The 20,825-nt window shown below is 35.2% G+C and overlaps 1 long non-coding RNA gene across 1 annotated transcript; it reads right to left on the reverse strand.

The window, feature by feature from the left end:
* Positions 1-1,778: 1,778 nt before the first annotated feature.
* LOC128554407 (uncharacterized) lies at positions 1,779-20,132 on the reverse strand. The gene is made up of 2 exons (XR_008369601.1): positions 19,969-20,132; positions 1,779-2,331 (listed from the first exon to the last, which is right to left on the reverse strand). It is a non-coding gene; the product is annotated as an uncharacterized LOC128554407 (long non-coding RNA).
* Between the last annotated feature and the right edge of the window lie 693 nt (positions 20,133-20,825).

A 20,825-nucleotide genomic window follows, 5' to 3' on the forward strand; every position in this document is an offset into this window, starting at 1 on the left:
TTACCCTAAATTACTACATGGGCGAAAGAGGGTTTTCTTTTTTTGTCACAAAAGTTCAGATTTTTTAAAAAACGAAAGTCTCTGAAAATTGAATGCTAGAAAAAAGTCAAAATTTTTTATGGAAATAAAGTACAGTGGGTTTGTGGTGTTCAGCCAGGAGGGCGTCATTGAAATTTGTTTCGGTGATTGATAAAATACCCCAAAAAATTAATCGATCAATTTGTCCGAAAATAACCCAAGGACAGTGGACAATCGACAAGGAGGTTTTACTAATTTTCCCCAATATGTCTATTGGATTTTTAATTTCACGATCGAGGTTTAAAAAGACAAGCACAAATTTAAAACGTAATTGTCGCCCCTTAAACCCCGCGAGGATTGTTAAAACTCGCATGTAATATGTTTTCGGGAAAAGGGGACAAAGCGATAATTATCCGTTGTCGCTGTTGGCGAGGCGACAATTTTAAATGGCACGAAAGGATTTCCCTAGTTTCATTATTAATGTATATAATGACTGAATCTCATTTTACATGAAATGAAGGTACGTTCATACAGTTTATCTATGTGATATAACTACGGTCAAACTGCTTATGCAGTCAAAATTTGCTTCTGAAACAGAAATATTGAAATAATAACAATTGTATGTTTTGCTTGACTTTCACTTTTTATAGGTGTGACGTCATTGTCCAAAGATTCACGAATAGCGAATATGCATTTGTTAAAGCGGGATCAGTTGGCCTATTTTAGAAATAAATAAAAATAATAAATAAAAAAATCCTTTAATTGATTTTTTTCTCATGTATTCTAATCAAACTTGATTTGTAGCATCTTTATTAGGCCCGCAGCCAACTTTGTTGAGCTGGGACATATGACCCCTTTTAGGGGCTGCTAGAGCTAAAACTAGAAATGCCTTTATACAGCGTCTCATGAACAGCTTGGTGGATCTTTGTCATACTTGGTCTGGAGCATCATTATAAGGTCCTCTTCCAAATTTATTTATATAGGAACTTGGGCCCTATTAGGGACCACTATAGCTAAAAGTAGATATGCCTTTCTTCGCATTAACCACTAAAATGTAATGGATTTTTATCAAACTCGATGTGTAACAATATCGTAAGGTCTCCTGCTATTTTGTTACAAATGGGAATAGGGACCAATTTAGCTAAAAATATACACGTTTAATGACCTTTTCTCATGAACCGCTTTATGAATCTTCATCGAACTACTGCTGTAATTATTCGTCTAAGGATATACGAAACAAAATTGCAACCCTACGAAACCTTTGCGAAAAATTAAAAAAGAACCATTTAAATTGTTAAAGTGCGGTGTTTAGTTTTGCAATTTGAAAAATGTTAGATGAAAGATGAATGTTAGATGAAAAATTTGTAAACTTCTTTCCTTATTACAATTCGCCGACCATCATTTTTAAAGATATTTCTTGTTTGGTATGATTTTGGTAAGCTTAAAGTAAAGAACATGTAATTCTCTCTTCAATCAGAAAGTTTTCATGAGCTTTAGACTATTGGCTAGTTTTTTATTTTCGAATTTACTAATAGACAAAAGGGCGTTCAGGATAGGCTCTTTCAAAGTGCTGAAAGTAGACAAAACTTATTCTTTACTCTATTAAATTGTTTTAGCTGTTGAGAATTTAATAGACTTTAATTGGGGAAATTCCAATGTCAGTGAAAAGACTGTCAATAACAGAGTTGTCCATTTTGCTTCTTATATTATAAAAGGCATTTTTCCTGTTTTACATGGAAAGCAAGAAAAGCATAAATATATTTAGTAAGTTGGTTCACTTTACTATCATTTCACAATGAAAAATAATCCTGTAAAAACGAATTTGAAGTTTTAACTACTATCTCTATAACCAGTTTTGAAAGTAATAAAAAACACTTTACAAGTCTGTAGAGATGACAAAATGATTATACGTCTCTTTCGCAAAAGCCTTGCAATTATTAGTTAAAACATGATAATCAGCATTTCTTTCAACGGAGATGTCGGAAAGCCATTTCCGAAATTGATACAGAGTTTCACGAACACGGTCTTTCTTTATAAGGGTTAGTCTGTGACTTCTTTTTCTCTTTATTTCTTCCAAGCTTTGGTGTTTCTGTGTCAGTACACCTTTGGTATTCTTTTCAATTGTAAACCAGTTATTCTTATTTGTTCTGAGGACTATAAATTGATGATGAATGATGAAGTCAGTAATCTGCCAGTCTGAAAGCGGAGTTTTATATGCATACACTTCTACTATTTCTTCCTTTCCTATCGACAAAATCTTCTTTAAGTTACTTGGTCCTATGGAATCCAAACTGCTACTAGCAGAGCCCATGTCTGACAATAGATAATAAAATTAAACAATAATGTTAATTACATAGGTTGAAAATCCACATTGTCTGACACATGATTTCCTACGTAACAATTTTACCAATCAAATAAAATATATATAAGTCACAAAAGCTGGCATGCACATTCCCACTTGGAGTTTAGTTATAGAGAAGCCGTTATCCATGCGAGCATGATACAGTTATTCATTCAATTAATTGTGCTCTCTACTAAATTGACATAATTACCATAAAAGCCAAGACTGGTTATTTTGTTGCATAATTGTATATAAGTCATGTCTGACTTCAAAACCAAGTCGGCATTGCGATAGTTGACCTTAGAAAGTATTTGCGCACACGACCGGCTGAATCAATTAAGTACAGAACAGAACAGTTATAAATTTAATAGTCTTAAGCATATAACACCTTATCCACCGATTCTCAATGTAAGCGTTGACCGGTGGCATAATTACGTTCGAGCAGGGCGTTTTTTGTGGTGGTTTTCACCAGTCAAGGTAATGTTTTCCTTGGCAGTTTTTCCATTACTAAAGCTTTGTTTTTGGGAATTAGCTGAGGATGACCTACAATAAACACGCTTTTATTGGTATGTATCGAAATTTTCATACCATTTGTAGTTTTTTCTAGCATTCAGGAAATATTCACTAAAAACACGTATTTGACTACCGCCCCTTCATTTTCTCGTTGTAATTGGATAAATTAGTGTTAAAATGTCTCGTATTTTCGTCATACAAGTATGACGTACTCACTTTATTTATTTATTTATTTATTTTGTTGGGTTTAACGTCGCACCGACACAATTTTAGGTCATATGGCGACTTTCCAGCTTTAATGGTGGAGGAAGACCCCAGGTGCCCCTCCGTGCACTATTTCATCACGAGCGGGCACCTGGGTAGAACCACCGACCTTCCGTAAGCCAGCTGGATGGCTTCCTCACGTGAAGAATTCTACGCCCCAAATGAGGTTTCGAACCCACATCGATGAGGGGCAAATGGTTTGAAGTCAACGACTCTAACCACTCGGCCACGGAGGCCCCGACGTACTCACTTTAACAGGTCGGTCAACGTTGTATGCAGTTTCAAAGATACTTAGCCCGGCAAAACCCGGCCGTCGCCGAAGGCTTTGTCTTACGTCCGAGTCGGTGGTTTACAAAAATGTAAATGCGTAAGTACGAGCAGGTGGAATTTATGAAAAACGTTTTTATTACGAGTTTTCAGGATCCGACAGGGAACAAAAGTCATTTTTATCAATATGTAGACTAACATTTCATGTTTCTTCATTGTTCCTTCATTGAGCATGTTACCGGAAACAAAGAATTTTTCTAGGCCTAACAAAACTTTAGTAATGAAAAAACTGCGAAGGAAAACATTACATTAACTGGTGAAAACCACCGCAAAAAGCGCCCTGCTCGCAAGTAATAATGCCACCGGTCAACGCTTACGTTGGGACTCGGTGTTATCGACATATACAATTACATTCTGAATGGCAGGGGTAAAAAATGGACACATATTTTCATGGAATTCAAACATAATACACACATGCACACGCACACAGACGCACACACGCACGCACGCACACACACACACACACAGTGTGCACACACGTACACACAAGCGAAACAGAGAGAGAAAAAGAGAAAAGACAATTGCTATGTAAATCAGAACAAACTGCAGATGTATATGATTATATTGACAAAAAAATTGTAAGACAAAAACAATGTAAAATAGAGTTCAAGTCAAGCAAACAAACGGAAACGAAGAACAGTACCCCATCCAGCGGTGACACTATCTGGCAAAACGATAAAAAAAATACGATACGTTGTTCAAGGGAACAAAGAAACAAGGAAATCGAGCACCAACAACTGTGTGATTAAAGAAGCAAATGATAAGACAACTGATTCGTAGCACACTAGTAATTATAATTGTAATCAAAAGAGACTGTGTATAGCGAGTAAGATATGGAACAAAAAATGGCAAAGATGTTCCCCTTTGTGGAGAAAGCACCAAATTTTGCATGAAATTACTTTAATGTACCTCAAATCCTACAAGAGGAGGAGACACGCTATATCTGCTCTGGAACCTCCTTTTAAATCAGTTTTAAAACGGGAGGTAAAAATGTCTTGAAAAAAATATTTTTTCCTTTAACTTGAAATTTATCTATAAATTAATGTTTCATATGATCTAAACATGGATAACATATCACTAGCATAGACAAACAACCATTTGGTACTGACAAATATACAAAGTTTTCTACAAAATACTCTTATTTCTCAAGATACATACAAAAAAAGGGAGGTAATCAGATTTTAATGTATGTGTCATTTCAAACTGCGTGTGAAAAGATGTTTGTTATGAAGAATGCCTGGAAGTTTGTGTTTGACTATTATAAAGTATACTGGATCAGAAATGGACTACATATACGATTTGTTGGCTTAAATAGACCAAACCATGAGGCCCCAAAGGGGAACTACCTTTCATTTATTTCAATTAAATATATCTAGAACAATTTCAAAAATGTTAATTCATTACCTTAACCAATTATAACCCTTGATACAAAATTTATTCAATTATATTTTATACACATTCAATATACATGACTCAGGAAAAATAATATGAGGTCCTTAAAGGGGAAATTGTTAAAAAAAAACACATTTTAAGGGCAAATAGATTTATTTCAGTCATTGAATTATCATATTACTGAACTGAACTGAACATAAGTAAAGAAACAGAATTCATGCATATTATGTATAAAATATATAAAAAAGTAAAAACTATTCCCATGTTTAGGTCCACGAGTTACCCTATATATCTGTATTTATTAGGGCAATAGATTTATATAAAAAAGAGAGGCCCTTCAACGGAGAATTTTTGTATGTTATATAAAATTATAATGACATAATTATGTTTTCAAATCAAATGACTCATCTAAAGACTCATAAGATAAAAGAAACTGATATTAACACCCATTTAATAGATATCTGAGAATTGTCATAGGTTTCCCAGTACTTCTCTAATACATTTGATTGACAAATTTATATTTCTTATACATGAATGTGTTATTGCACTGGCATTTAATTGGTTCTATGAAGTGTACATGGTAATGAAAGTCAATTGTCATTACTGGTCAATCCAGATTCAACAGAATTAAACAATACAAGGGTCATAATTACGGTATACAGACATATATAGAAAACTGGCGCGGAAAAAAATCATGGTAGTCGCAAAATGGCGCATTCAAAGAGTCCTTTGCTCTATAGAGCTTTTTTCCTTCCTTTTTTACATTTTTTTTCTGAAATCACGTAACAGACCTATCCTTGACATGTAGGAATTATTTTCGCAATAATATGATAGCATGACAGATTTATTATGGAAATGTAGGTCATACAATTTGGGGTATCATTTTTAATTGATATTATAGTTGGTTTGTTTGACTGAAGTAGATGACCCCCAATTTTCTTTTGATGTTTTTTCAGCACTGACAATATTCTTAATGAAAATGTAAAAGTATAAGTTACAGACATTTAAAACAGGTCATGCTTTGTGCTGTAGCCATTTGAAATTTGTCAATTTTATCTAGAATAAAAAGGTCAGCTATTTAGTATGTTTATTACTTAATGTTTCTCTCCACCTGTGAAAATCGGGTAATTTAGATGTTTTCATGTTGTCTATTTCCTTTAGGGATTTGAATTTTATCTGGCACCATTTACTGACTTACAGCTTGATGCCTTTGTTTATAACATGACCAAACGTTTGAAAACACAACATGTGGTGCACTAACTCGTATGCGACATGGTACGCATTTGTTTGCCGCAGATGCAAAATAACCACAAAGTGATAATGTTACGAGCAACCAACATTGATACACACTGGTATTTTCTATAGTAAAACAGATTGCTAGTTGCTAGCTGTAGATTTATTTGGCCGTTCCAAACAGTTCTGGTACACGCTGGCCGATTCCGTAGTAAGCCGTCTTTTTGGCATACCAGTTAGTACACCGCATGTTGTGACTTCAAGTAAAGATATCCTATGCCTTTGAAAAGACACATCAAAGGCATAGGATATCTTTACTTATGGTTATTCTGTGTTAAAAGATTCAAGATGCGCACTTGACAACTGAAAGGATAGGCTGTTCTGTCATACAAAGAAATATCAAAATAAGACAGGGAATATATTTTCTAAAGCAATTAGGTGTATTGAAAGCAACCCCCTGACAGATGTTCACGTATGTAGCAAATAACATTGTATCAAGCAGGTTGTAGACAGGCATTTATAGCATACATTGACATTGCTAGTCCTGTCAAATGGAAATGGTCAAGAGAACTGGCACTTGGCTTTGATTATGTAATACGCTTCGTAATTAGGTGATATAAATGTATCAAACCAATCATGTGTACTTACATGTGTGCTAGAGAGTGAAATACTGGCAAATCTATTACAGTTTTAGTTAAATATTGAAAATGTTGTTACGCCTAAAATTAAAGTTGTTTGTTTAGAGTTACCTGATCGTAACTTTTCTTTCAACTTTAGTAAGTTCACGAATAAAAGAGCACATATCAGCTTTGACTGTAACTATGACGGACTGCAATAGTCATTTTACCCATGCTGAATGAGCTCCATCTGCTATACCAAGATGCAGGGTATACTCAACTCTGACCCACAAGTACAATGTTCTTAATGACCATTTCTTTATCAGATACATGATATCATTATATTGGCCTATTTGGAACCTAAGACAGAAAATACACAGTTTCGTTATGGATCATATGGCAACTTTCCAGCTTTGATGGTAGAGGACGATCTCAGGAGCCCCTCCGTGCATTATTTCATCACGAGCGGGCACATGGGTAGAGCCACCGACCTTCCGTAAGCCAGCTGGATGGCTTCCTCACACGAAGCATTCAACGCTCAAAGTGAGGCTCGAACCCACATCGATAAGGGGCAAGTGATTTGAAGTCAACGACCTTATCCACTCGGCCATGGAGGCCCCTTTATACCATCGTTCAGGCAACTTTTAAGGGTTTAAAAACATAATATTGGGGTCAACTCACCAATTTCCCATATGAATACAAGTAGTATAGGCATAGGTTTGGGGCCAGAAGTGCGCATGCGTGAAATGACGTCATGCGCAGCCGCCATTTTGAATTCTATTTTTAGAATGACATCATCTTTCTATTTAAAGAATGACTTCACAATGTTATAAATAGAAACGATCTTTATAAATCTGTTTTAAGATTTTCTTACTAAAAAGGATTGTATATTCTATGAATAAAAAATGTCTCCCTGAAGTATATAGGGCTGACTTATATACCTATGGGAGATAACACGAAAACAAAATATTTCAAGAATATCAAAAAGATATTAATTATATTTGAACATATAGATTTATCTATGACCTAATTGAATAATTACATTGTATGGTAAACAAAGAACATATTAATGATAATCTAAAGTAAAATATGTATCACATTTTACATTAAAAACATAAAGCTTTATTTAAGATAGCTACGTTAGAAGTAACGTTAACTGAAAATAAAATGATACTTTTTTGCTTACGATGTTACCTCCTAGGCGTCCACTAAGTAAATGACCATGTATCTTTTATGTATGTTTTAACAAGAAGTCATTCAAATGAACTCATAGTCTAAATTTAGAATGAACTTTCGACGTCGGTGCAACTATTTTAGGTACTGTATACTCATAGCAATGAAACATCTTAAGCAAAAAAGTATCCTTTTATTTTCAGTTAACGTTACTTCTAACGTAGCAATCTTAAATAAAGCTTTATGTTTTTAATTTAAAAGGTGATAAATATTTTACTTTAGATTATCATTAATAAGTTCTTTGTTTATCATACAATGTAATTATTCAATTAGGTCATAGATAAATCTATATGTTCAAATATAATTTATATCTAAGACGCTCTAGATAGGTATATAAGTCAACTCTATATTCTTCAGGGAGACATTTGCTATTCATAGAATATACAATCCTGTTTAGTAAGACAGTCTTAAAACAGATTTATAAAGATCGTTTCTATTTATAACATTGTGAAGTCATTCTTTAAATAGAAAGATGATGTCATTCTAAAAATAGAATTCAAAATGGTGGCTGCGCATGACGTCATTTTCACGCATGCGCACTTCTGGCCCCAAACCGACGCCTATACTACTAATACATATATTTTTCGTTTCAAGAATGTCCAGTCATTTATATTAAGAGGAAAAAAATATTTTTATGTTTGCAATAAATAAAACAAAAGACAAAATAAAATTGACTTAATAATCTAAAAATACCTTTGCATCCAAATGTTTGTCAGCTTAAACTATATCAGATTTGCATGCTGAAAGACTTCAATTTATGTATTCGGGTAGAATTAAAACAGTATAGCAGAAGCTGATTCAACAGCAAAACATTCGAAAGATCATCATCATACCATGTGGACATAAAAATGAAAGCGAAAAAAGAAAGTTATTAGTATGGTGGTTAGGAAAATTGATATTTTCGTACCTAACACAATTTATCTGACTGATCCCAGGAGGATATCTTTCAATGCTAAATTCTATCAATTTTGCAAAATTTATATTCGGAGAATAAATAAACATTATAAAAGAACCTCACGTGAAAATAATAACATGAGGATTTTTTTAAAGAAAATACTAATTTGTTATTCAGCAAACTTTACGTTACAAAGGTAATATTTCACTTTGCACATTTGTATTTGAATCAACCTCTTAGAATAGTATAAATGTTAACATATTTACTTTAAGTGACATGTATTGAACAGTATAACACTTAAAACAATATGTTACATGTACATACCAAAATCCTTAGATCCCGCAAGTTCTCGTCAGTTTGTGCCCAAATAGTCCCGCGGTGACGAATTGCTCACTAGATAAAGGACGTATTAAATCTCAAAGTATTTAATGTTATAGGCCGAGTAAAAGTATAACTATGTTCTTTTAGTTAATATCAATATTATTACACTGCTTTCATATACCAAAATATTAGTTCCTCGAGCATTTTAGTAAGGAAAATATTTTCTACCCTTGTTCAGTTGTTGCTCTACAAAGATAATGATGCGGAAGTTTTCAAACAGACGTGTAAAAAAAGATAAACGTAGTTTGACAAAAGATGATAAGGTGCATTTAGAAGGTCATATTATATTGATTGAAAATCATTCGTACCATCTGCGTCTTATATTCTGAGTTTATTCTGAAGAAGAAAACTCGAAAGTTTCGAAACCTCGACCTATTCCTATATTAAGAACTGGATAACTTGCCGAAAATTTTGTTATACCTTTCTAAAAAATTCGACTTACCATAAGTTTCGAGATTAACGTTAATGAGGCTATATAGAGAGCACTTAATCATTTTCTCCTAAGGCGATGTAACGTTGTAAACTGACCCCATAGAATAATGACCCCCTCCCCCCTCACGATCATTATTTTATATAGAATAATGACCCCCGGTCATTATTTTATATAGAAGAGTGACTCCCCCACACGTTGAAAAATGACCCTAACATAAAATCGTGACCCCCTATAGAATAACGACCCCTAACCCAAACCCTAACCCATCTAAGGTACACTTACAACATAATTATACCCCGCCGATAGGCATCGGAGGAGAATATGGTAATGGCACCCGTCCGTGCGTGCATCCGTGCAACATTTTTGTGACCGCAACTCCTCATTCATTATTGGACGGAACTGATTCAGACTTTCAGGGATTACTTCTACTAATGCTTAGTTGTGGAGGAAGAAAAAAATCTTTGATTTGCTCAACCCGTTCTGGTGTTAGGGTCCTTTTTTTCAAATGGCATCGGCGGGAGATACGGCTGTATTCGACTGCAGCCCTTGTTTTTTTTTTTTTTTTTTTTCTTTGTTGTTTTTTTAATTCCAAGAAGTGGTCCTGGCTTCCCTGGTTTCTTTAAAAACACACTACAACTTCATATACAAGTCGGGACGGGTATCATAACAGAAACTAGGGTTAACATATTGTGCAATGGTTTTAACTGTTACAAAGGGGTTTATTACATGAGTACCTATAAATAGTAACAGTTTTGTGCTGAAAATGTTCCTGTTATCTTATTGCCTCATGCATTATCACATTATCATAATTGGCCCCGTGGCTATTATCGATAATGGCCCTGGCGTTAGCGCGGAAAATTAACGAAATAACGTAAACAGAAATGACGTCAGTCGTTTTATGGAGGTAAAACAGCGAATATTTCAGTTTTTAGTTTTATTATCTTGAACCTAACGTCGTATTTTCAAGATATAACTTATTTTCAACCCTAAATTATGCTATAAGCAACATAGTACAACTATCAATGCATTTGATTTTATACAGTATATAGTCTCTTATACATATAATATAGAAACTGAAAAGCTGAAAATTATTATGCCAGAAGGTAGATCTAGATGCCAGTACTTATAAAAATGACACACTAAACTTTTCTTACCATATTATAGGTAAACATGTAGTAAACAGGTAAATGCATGGGAGAGCGGTGCCTTTGAGTGATAATGGCCCTGGCAAGGTGATAACAGCCCTATACATAATGATTACTCAAGACGTGTCACTTAAAAGCTCTTGAAAAGTGACACAAATCACCCAAACCTCCAGGAGAATGACTATACAGTAGTTCAATATTATACTGAAATTCGAACAACATCTTATAGTCCAGGGCGTCACAGGTAATAAAACATGGGACTTCCACACAACCGATTTGCATATTTTATGCCTTATAATTATTATTGATATAATTGTTGACTTTCTCTACTTAAAAACGCTTGAAAAGTGACAAAAATACCCAAAGTCCAAAGAAGAATGTCTCTTCAACAATATACTGAAATTTGAATAATTTCTAACGACGAGGAGCATCACAGGTAATAAAACCACTGGGCTACCCCACACCCGTTGTGCCTATTTTCGGAAGTATATATGGATAACATATAGGTGACATAATGAAGGTTAAGGGTATTTAACATCACTATCAGGGGTGGCATAAAACATTGTGCTTTTCCACGTATAAATTGCTTTTTTACAATCTTACAATCCAGAAAATGAACTATTTCACCGTCAATAACATTTTTTTCGTAATGAGCCCGCGAGCCCATGCTATTACGAAATTAGTTCAACATGTAGGATGCAATAACAAAATGATGTTTTTTCTAAAATTTCGTACAAAATCACCATTACTATAAGTTCCAGAATGCTTACACTACACTGTACAGAAGGTAAGATGTCGCAAAATTACGAGGCTGTTAAAGGTACTATCTCACCAAATCTTGGAAAAATATTGGAAAAATAAAACTTAAGCCTCTTGAAATACTTGAAGCATGCAGCTTTTATAGTTAACAAAAAGATTTAGATCTAAAACATGTTCTAAACAAAAAGTCATGCTCCTTTAAAGCAGGAGTTTCGTGATCTATGGTCTAAGTATGTTCTACCGTGTACCTTGAAAGTTGCAGGGGTTCCAAGTTGCAAAAGGATTTCTTAATGTATCCGTCTTCCATTAGATCATCTGTTTCTATTGGCAAAGGTTTGATACGGCGAAACAATATCCCTTTGGTGAGACCTGTCCGCTTTAATAAACAAGCGCGCTACCATTGCGCCACCGAGGCTCACAAAAGTGGTAATTATTTAAAAGAGGATGCGTAATTCGGTTCCACCGGGATAGCTGCTTTTTAAGATGCCACCACAATTCGAAGAATTGAGTGAATTAAGGTGGCTTGACAGTCCTCTTTGACGTCGATCGTCGTTATAATGGTCGAAAAGTAAAGATTTCGTATTGTCCTGATATTTCATATACAAGGACAACTCTTCTCCATTTTGTACGATTCAGATATTTTATAAAACTTAACTTTCTTTGTTCAGCAAATTAATGAAAAATTGAAGTATCTTGAATAAAAATGGCTAATTTTTTTTTTCGCTGTATTAATTTCTAAAACAACATTCGGATGCTCTTGACAAGGGAAACAGAATGATATAAGTCAGTGTTGTCAATCGGAAATTTCATAAAATGTCACTATGACGTCCTAAAAATGCGCGATTCTTTTGATCTTAAGAGTAGCACCATACGAGCTTCGGTGGACGATTTGGTCGACGGAAAACGATTCAATTTACTAACGACTTACGCAGTGTTTTTGCTATGAAAATTCCGAACTAATTTATGAAATAAAATAGGGGCACTTTTCGTGAAATATTTCACAAAATGCGGTAGAAGCATATATTTGCATCGCGTGCATCACTGATGTAGCCTAAACGTCATCCGACGTAACACAAGTTTCAACGTTAAAAAGTCTTGATGTAATTGCTGTTTGTGAAAAAATTAACGGTAAGACCCTTAGTTTCTATTTTATAAATTTGTTCATATCCATATTAGTCATATTCAGTTTAACGCCCTCTTTTAGATAGACAGAATTGGCTAGTTTTCAGGCGGCGAGGATGCCTGGGTTTCAATCCAGTAACGCTGGGCTGCTTACCAGAACTCCTCTAGTTGAGTGGGAAACATGTGTTTCATAATGTCCAGCTTCTCTGCCCGGGAATCGAACCCGGGCCGCTGGATTAGGAGTCAACGACCTTAACCGCTCGGCAACTCCAACTAAATACTTAAGCAAAATCACTGTAAGTGACAAGTGGTTTGAATCATTTTCCGTAGGCCAAATCTCTCACCAAAGTTTGTATGGATCTCAATTGCTATCAAGAAAACATGACCAGAGTCATTTCAGATGACTAATAAAAGATGATAATACACTGTTTGTAAACAAAACCAAATTATCCTCCAGCCTAAATATAGGTTCTCTCTATTTCTGTAGTAACCTTAAAACGACTTAGGTATATCTTCTATTATTGTAATACTTCTCTTTATGTACAACAATGATAATTCAAATAAAACCCTTTTAAATTTCAGTTTTCAATAGATGTACATTTATTTCTTAGCAGGGCCTCTAAGATATACTGCTGTTGTGTCAGCTGTAGAGGCAGCAGCAGCAGAAACAACAACAACAACAAATATAAGCAATAGAAATAGGTTCGCTTCAAGTGAAATTCTCACTTGCATTTATAACTGAAACATCCCTTCTATTAAATAAAATTCATAAACTTTATCAGTTCGGTTCTTTCTTTATTGGCTGGGTTAAATATATGTTTGTGTAAAATAACTTAATAGTTAAGGATGCACGTAAACTAATAACAAAACACAGTTTTTCATCGCTGTTTTATTAGACATCTGTAACAAGATGTTAAAAGAGATCTTAAAAACAAAATTTGTTATACCCTAGAAAGAACCTTTTAGTAAGCTAAATCTTGTATGAAAGTTAAAATAAAGTTTACAACGCCATTCAATATGTGTTTGTTTATAAAAGGGTTTTTAATCAAATAAATCAGTTTCAGTTTCAATTACTTCATTCTTGTCCTTCTAGCGTTTGATAAAACAGAACCAACTTGGACATACAAAGTGAATCACTGGTGATATCGTTGTTTACTTTTTGTCACAATTTCAATTTAATCAAGAGCTATCCTAGTCCCCTTCCTCGAGGTTATCTTTCATCTCAGCCACTTAGTTTTTAAAGTTTTGCATATATCCGATCCCTGTTTACTATGCTGTGACGAAATTACAATGTACTGTGGAAGCATTTGAGTTCGTGGGCAATCCCTGGTCTTACAAAAGGCCAATTATTACGTCATAACGGCGCGTTTTTAAAGAAAACCACACAAAACATGCAGATATTTCGTGAACATCTTCAAAAATGTAGATGATAATTATTGATAACTTTGTAGAATCCAAATAATGTTATCCAAAAACTGTGATTTGATCTTTTTTTATCTTAAATAAAATTGTTTGTCGTTCAGATGCGTATTGTTATATCACTCGCAGTGCGCCTTCTTGCAATAATTTCTTCGCAACTGAACTCCAACCAAATTTATTCAACGACAAATCACTGTTTGGGATTCAACATTACTAATCATATCAATAATAAATCACGTGGAAGACACCAGAAGCAAGGCAGAAATTTTCACCCATCAACTGCCTATTTTCAAATTTTGTATTTTAGAAGGAAATTTTTTAAAGATATATTATTTTTTGTTTGTTTGTTTGTTTGTTTTGGGTTTAACGCCATTTTTCAACAGTATCTCAGTCATGTAACGGCGGGCAGTTAACTAACCAGTGTTCCTGGATTCTGTACCAGTACAAACCTGCTCTCCGCAAGTAACCGCCAACTTCCCCACATGAATCAGAGGTGGAGGACTAATGATTTCAGACACAATGTCGTTTATCAAATAGTCACGGAGAACATACGCCCAGCCCGAGGATCGAACTCGCGACCTCGAGATCCGTAGACCAACGCTCTTACTTACTGAGCTAAGCGGGCGGGCTTAAAGATATATTAACATTAACTTCATATTATCACTAAAGTATCCATGAATTTGATTAAAAGAATCATACACCTCAATGTTAAAAATTTTCATTTGGCGACGCCACGTATACCAACTTGTATATCAGCAATTCGAAATTTCTTGACTCTTTATCTCCTTTTATATAGGTCATATGGCGACTATCCAGCTTCTTTAATGGTGGAGGAAGACCCCAGGTGCCCCTCAGTGCATTATTTTATCACGAGCGGGCACCTGGGTAGAACCACCGACCTTCCGTAAGCCAGCTGGATTGCTTCCTCACATGAAGAATTCAACGCCCCGAGTGAGGCTCGAACCCACCACTCGGCCACGAAGGCCCCTAATATCAAAGGTATCATATAAGTTAAATTTAATCAATATATAGAAAAAAATATATATATAAGTCCACACAAAACTCTTAGAGGTAGAGATAGGTCAAAATATATCTAAAAATTCAATGTAACATGCATGTTGTACCACAGAAAACTGGTCTCGATTTTTCGCTATGGCCAGTAATAAATAAGTTACAATATAAGTTATTTATAGTTACAACAAAGGGACATAATTAAAAAAAAGGGGGTGCCTTATGGTGGTGAATATTTGTGCCAAGTTACATCAAAATCCCTCAATGCATGAAGAAGAAATGCTCCAGGTAAAGTCATTCTTGAATTTGGCATTTGACCTCAAGTGTGACCTTGACCTTAGACCTAAGGTCCTTGTTCTTGCGCAAAACAATCCGTCTCATGGTAGTGAACATTTATGACAAGTTACATAAAAATCCCTCCATGCATTAAGAAGAAATATTCCAGACAAATTCATTCTTGTATCTGACCTTTGGCCTCTATGTGTGATCTTGACATTTTACCTAGGGACAAGGTTATTTCGTATGACACTCCGTCTCATAGTGGTGAACATTTGTGCCAAGTAATATTCAAATCCTGTTTTGCATGACAAAGCTATACACCGGACAGTGAAAAAACATGTTGACTTTTGACCTCCAATTGTGACCTTGACCTTTGAGCTAGGGGTCCGGGTTTTGCGCATGACATGTCGTCTCATCCTGGGAAATATCTATGCAAAGTGATTTAAAATACCTTCATGGATGGTAGAGTTATGGACCGGACAGGGAAAATGCCCTGTTGCCTTTGACCTCCAATTGTGGCCTTTAAGCCAGGGGTCCGAGATGTCCGCATGACACGTTGTCTTATCATGGGAAACAATTGTGCCAAGCGATATTAAAATTCCTTAATAAATGACAGAGTTATAGACCGGACACGAAACAGATCCTGTTCATGCCATGTTAACATTTGACTGCCAAGTGTGACCTATACCTTTGAGTTAGGGGTCTGAAAGTTGTGCATGACACATCGTCTTATTATGAGGTAAATGTGCCAAATAATATCAAAATCCCTTCAACGATGGCAGAGTAATGGACCGGACACGAAATTGTGGATGGACGGACGAATGGGCGGAATGACGGAAATACGGATGGATGGGAAAACTCATTCCTGGAGTCCCCGAAACAGGTTTTCAACCAGTAGGGGACTAATTACCTGTAAAGGCACAAAAACAAAACATTGATAAACAAAATTATCGAGAGGAAAAGCTTCAGGTGCAAGCCCTCAAGAATCTATTTTCCAAGTGCGCATGCAATATTATGTACCTCCGGAACTCGAGGACGAGACTTTAATTTGTGGGCGCACTTGTCACGGTACAGACTTGGTCAGGTTAGGGAAGAAGATGTGTCAAGCAGCTAGTTAGCTCAGCTCCCCGAACTGACTGCACATTTTTTCACCCTGTGACAGTTGGCGCCCAACTTGGGACCGCGGCATGCCTGCCTGGTCAGTCTTACGACGCATGCAATATTATGTACCTCAGGAACTCGATAACGAGGATATGATGACGATAAGTGTGGAAAAGGTCTCCCCTTATAAGAAGAGCAAACATGAAAATATGTTATCCTTCTGTCTTTAAACTATAAAGAGTCATAAACCTTGGTCAATAGACGACCTTTATCGATTATGGTGTCAATAGTTCAAAGGTCAAGGCCGTAGGGGCTTTGAACTTTTAAAATGGTTTCTCCTCAATAACCTTAGACTCACTGACATAGAACCTTCGAACTAGTTCCTCTTGAAATGTTCTTAAAATAATATAGTCAAAGCTATTTTTATTGCTTTAAATGCATTGTTCTGAAAGGTAATTAGCTCACCACTTGCTTCATACGGAACAAAATGGGTGTCATATGCACTGAGCACTTTATTTTAAAAGTAGGAGGAAACAGTACCATGTGTTATTCTTGAAATATATTTTCAATATAATTTTGCACACTTCATTTGAATGATATATGCCATTTCTATGCAAACGGTTCGTTATCACCTATATGTGACCAACTTCCCTGTTGACCAAACTAGTATGTTTCTTGTCAATGTCAACTTTGAACTATATCAAACGAACAGGAACTGACTTGAAGATCATTCCGAATTTTTGCATGCAATTATATGGTTGAATGTAAAATATATCTTTGGTTTAAACATATTCATTCCCAACAAAATACATAACTATATTTATATACTAACATTACAAGTACAGTTAATGGAAAGAATTAGAACGAAAGACAAATCTTATAGGGTTTTTCTACGATCTTATTATGAATAAATAATAAATTATTGCCCACTGATGTGACTGTGAGTTACGTTTAGAACTTATTTTTATGCTATTTCTTCACCTGTCAAATGTGCATACATTATACGCTCTGTGCATCCGATGTTTTAATATTCGGCCCTACTTCGGTGCTATCCATATGTTTTACGGAAAGAAGTTTTGGTAAAGAGTCTGAATATCATTATTAATATTGTAAGTGAAACACGTACTCGTCGTTCGTATCTGTGGCTCAGTTGTTACAGCATATGGCTCGTATGCGGGAAATCGCTGGTTTGAGCCCATTAACGAGAACATTTTTCTTTTCCATTTCTACTTGTTTATATGATTTATATGACTCCGATGCCAGCAGTACCGACAATGAATGATAAATTAGCTATTTTTAAAATATTTTTAGAAAATTTGCAATGTAATGAAATGAACCGTGAATAAAAAATAACATAAAGATATATATAGAATGAGAAATTTAAAAAAAAAAGAGAGATAAAAATTAAAAAAAGAATCCTTGTGAAAATACAATGAAGGAAATATTGGATAAAAATGTACATGTACAAAGTGTTTGTTGAATTTGTGAAAAAAATTCTTACGATCTCCAGGTTTCAAGCTATTGACGATGACCACTGAGCTATCGTGACTTGAGTACATCCGTATACATTTTAATTGCTGGTTACTTTCCGTATACTATACAGAATGTACCGAAAATCAACCGAAGATTAAAATATTCTGTGCACCGCCCATGTAATCAATATGCATTTGACAGTTCAATATAATATAACAACACATTAATTACAAGAGAGTAAACGATATGAATATTAATGTAAATAGATCACGTACCTAAATTACTGTTTTGTCCTTTGAAAAGGAAATGATAATGTTCATTTTGTGCGATTAATTCTATAAAACTCAGCGATAATGTAAACATTACACAGAACAGTAAAATGTATTATTCTATATCTATTTTATCTATCCAATCGCGAACGTTCATTTGCAACACGTGACCATACAATATATTACGGTATTTGGACGCACGTGCGTACAAAAAATCCTGTATTTTCTGTATTTGGACGCACGCGCGTATAAAAAATCCTGCATTTTCTGTATTTGGACGGTTCAACAGTCCCATGTTAAACATACGATAAAGCCCGAAACGCGTGAAAATGTTCCGAATGTAAATCGGATGAAGTAGGCGCTCTTTGTACGTAGTATGATTATGTGTCTTGAAATCAGGATTTAATTGTTTTTTGGGGGGTTTTCTTTTGTTTATAACACACAAAAACGATGCAAGTGATGACAATGCTATCTGATTTAGATATTAACACGTTCGTTAATAATCAAAAACCTTAAAATACAGTAAACAAACATCATATCAGATGTTGGAATATTTGAAAAGTGGCTAAAAAGCCGTTCCGGAGGAAACTAAGAAATTGGAAGAGATCAGCTGTCTGAAAAGCTACCTCAGAAGTTTTTATTTAACGGTTAAGAAACGAAATGGAGAAGATTATGAATGGCAGCGGACGGGCGGTCGGCATCCAAAACATGTCCGCTCTCTAATTCAGTTTTCATCGGATCTTCACCAAACTTGCTGACAATGTTTGTGGGCATAACATCTCTGCCAATTACGATAACCAGCCAAATTGTACCAGACAATGAATTACTCAAAAATAAACGGGGAATTTAGCCTTGCCCGCTCTCTTAAGTCGAACAGTTTTTATCCGATCTTCATCAAACTTGCTAACAATGTTTGTTGGCATAATATCTTAGCCAAGTATTATAACCACCCAAATCGCCAAATTGCTGTTGTAGGGAGGTTGCACCGTATAATTTATTTAATACTGATATGGAGAAAATCAGCATTCAATGAATTACGTATATTACGTATGAAGTGAAATAAATATAGAATAAAAAGGTAATTCAAGGCCTAACATTGTTCTGTATAATATATATTTGCACTCATGCCAAGCTTAGAAAATACAGAAAAGGCAGAAATACAATATTCAGTGAAACATTTTTAATTTAAACTTAGATAAATTAGATATAGAATAAAAAGGTTATTTAACATTGTACTGTACAATACGAGATATATTTGGACTCGTACCCAGCTGAGAAAACCATATTGGACTCGCCTAGCGGCTCATCCAATATGGTTTTCTCAGCTGTGTACTCGTCCAAATATATCTCCGTATTGTACAGAACAATGTTAAATAACCTAATAATACAGGTCAATACACAGTACAGATATTTACAATACACAGTACACTATCGACGATCATTTATCACCGATTTCTCCGTCATTTGAAATTTTAGAAAGCTGACATTTTGCACATGTTTAGCTAATTTAAAATAAATCGTACGATTCAGAATTTTATCACAAGACAATAAGTGAGATATCGGGAGAAATGTGTATGTGACCTGCATTGATCTGATGATAAAGTTTCCATTTTTTCACAAATTTTAGCGTTTCTTCATAAGATTGAGTCATTTAAGCTTGTGGGAGCAGTATCTAGTTATTAATAGGAATGTTCTTTTCTTCTATAGTAGTAAAATACAATAGTAAATAGGTGTTTTACTTACCTTGTTGACGAAAAATAAACACGTTTCCGGAAAATATCTTTTCACTAAATGGCAATATCCGGTGTACATATCCTCACCGTGCTTATACTTATCAGCTTTTGTATTATATTTCAAACATGCATGTATCAATTATCAACAAAGTGTATCGTTCAAGTGCGCTTATGATATAGGGTTATACTTGGATGTTCTCTTCAGATTAGATAACAGCTACCTGTCATAACGGAAGAAAACACTTACGTACTTATGGAACAACCATTTACTGATTCAATGATGCGTTTTAAGGTACTGAGCGACACCAAAGAAATAGAGAAAGACCAAAGGTCAAATTATATGTTATGGAAACACGAGAATTAGATGTTTGCGACGTCATTTAAGGAACGTTGTCACGGTACGGACATGGTCACGTTAGAGGAGATGTGTCAGCTCAGTCGGTAGAGCACACGCCCTGTAAGCGAGGGGTCCCAGGTTCGAGCGCCGGACTGACTGCACATTTTCGTCACCCTGTGATATTTGGCGCCAAACACGGGACCGTGACGGCATTACAATGGTCAGTCTCCGACGCCTTTAATTTTTTATATGAGTACCCGCTGGAATTCGAGGACGAATTTCAAAATGATGGGGAAATACGTCACGGTATAGAACTTGAATATTAAAATGGGGAGAAAGTGTGTAGGCGGTCGGGTAGCTCAGTCGGTAGAGCATCGGAACGGTATTCTGAGGACCCAGGTTCGAGTCCCGGTCTAGCTGCACATTTTTCTCACTAGTGACATTTGGTGCCCAACGTGTGGTTGTGGCATGTTTGCTTGGTCAGTCTTTCGACACATACAATATTATGTACCTCCGGAACTCGAAGACGA

This window comes from Mercenaria mercenaria, unplaced genomic scaffold (assembly GCF_021730395.1).
Source record: "Mercenaria mercenaria strain notata unplaced genomic scaffold, MADL_Memer_1 contig_5020, whole genome shotgun sequence".
Taxonomy (NCBI): Eukaryota; Metazoa; Mollusca; class Bivalvia; order Venerida; family Veneridae; genus Mercenaria; species Mercenaria mercenaria.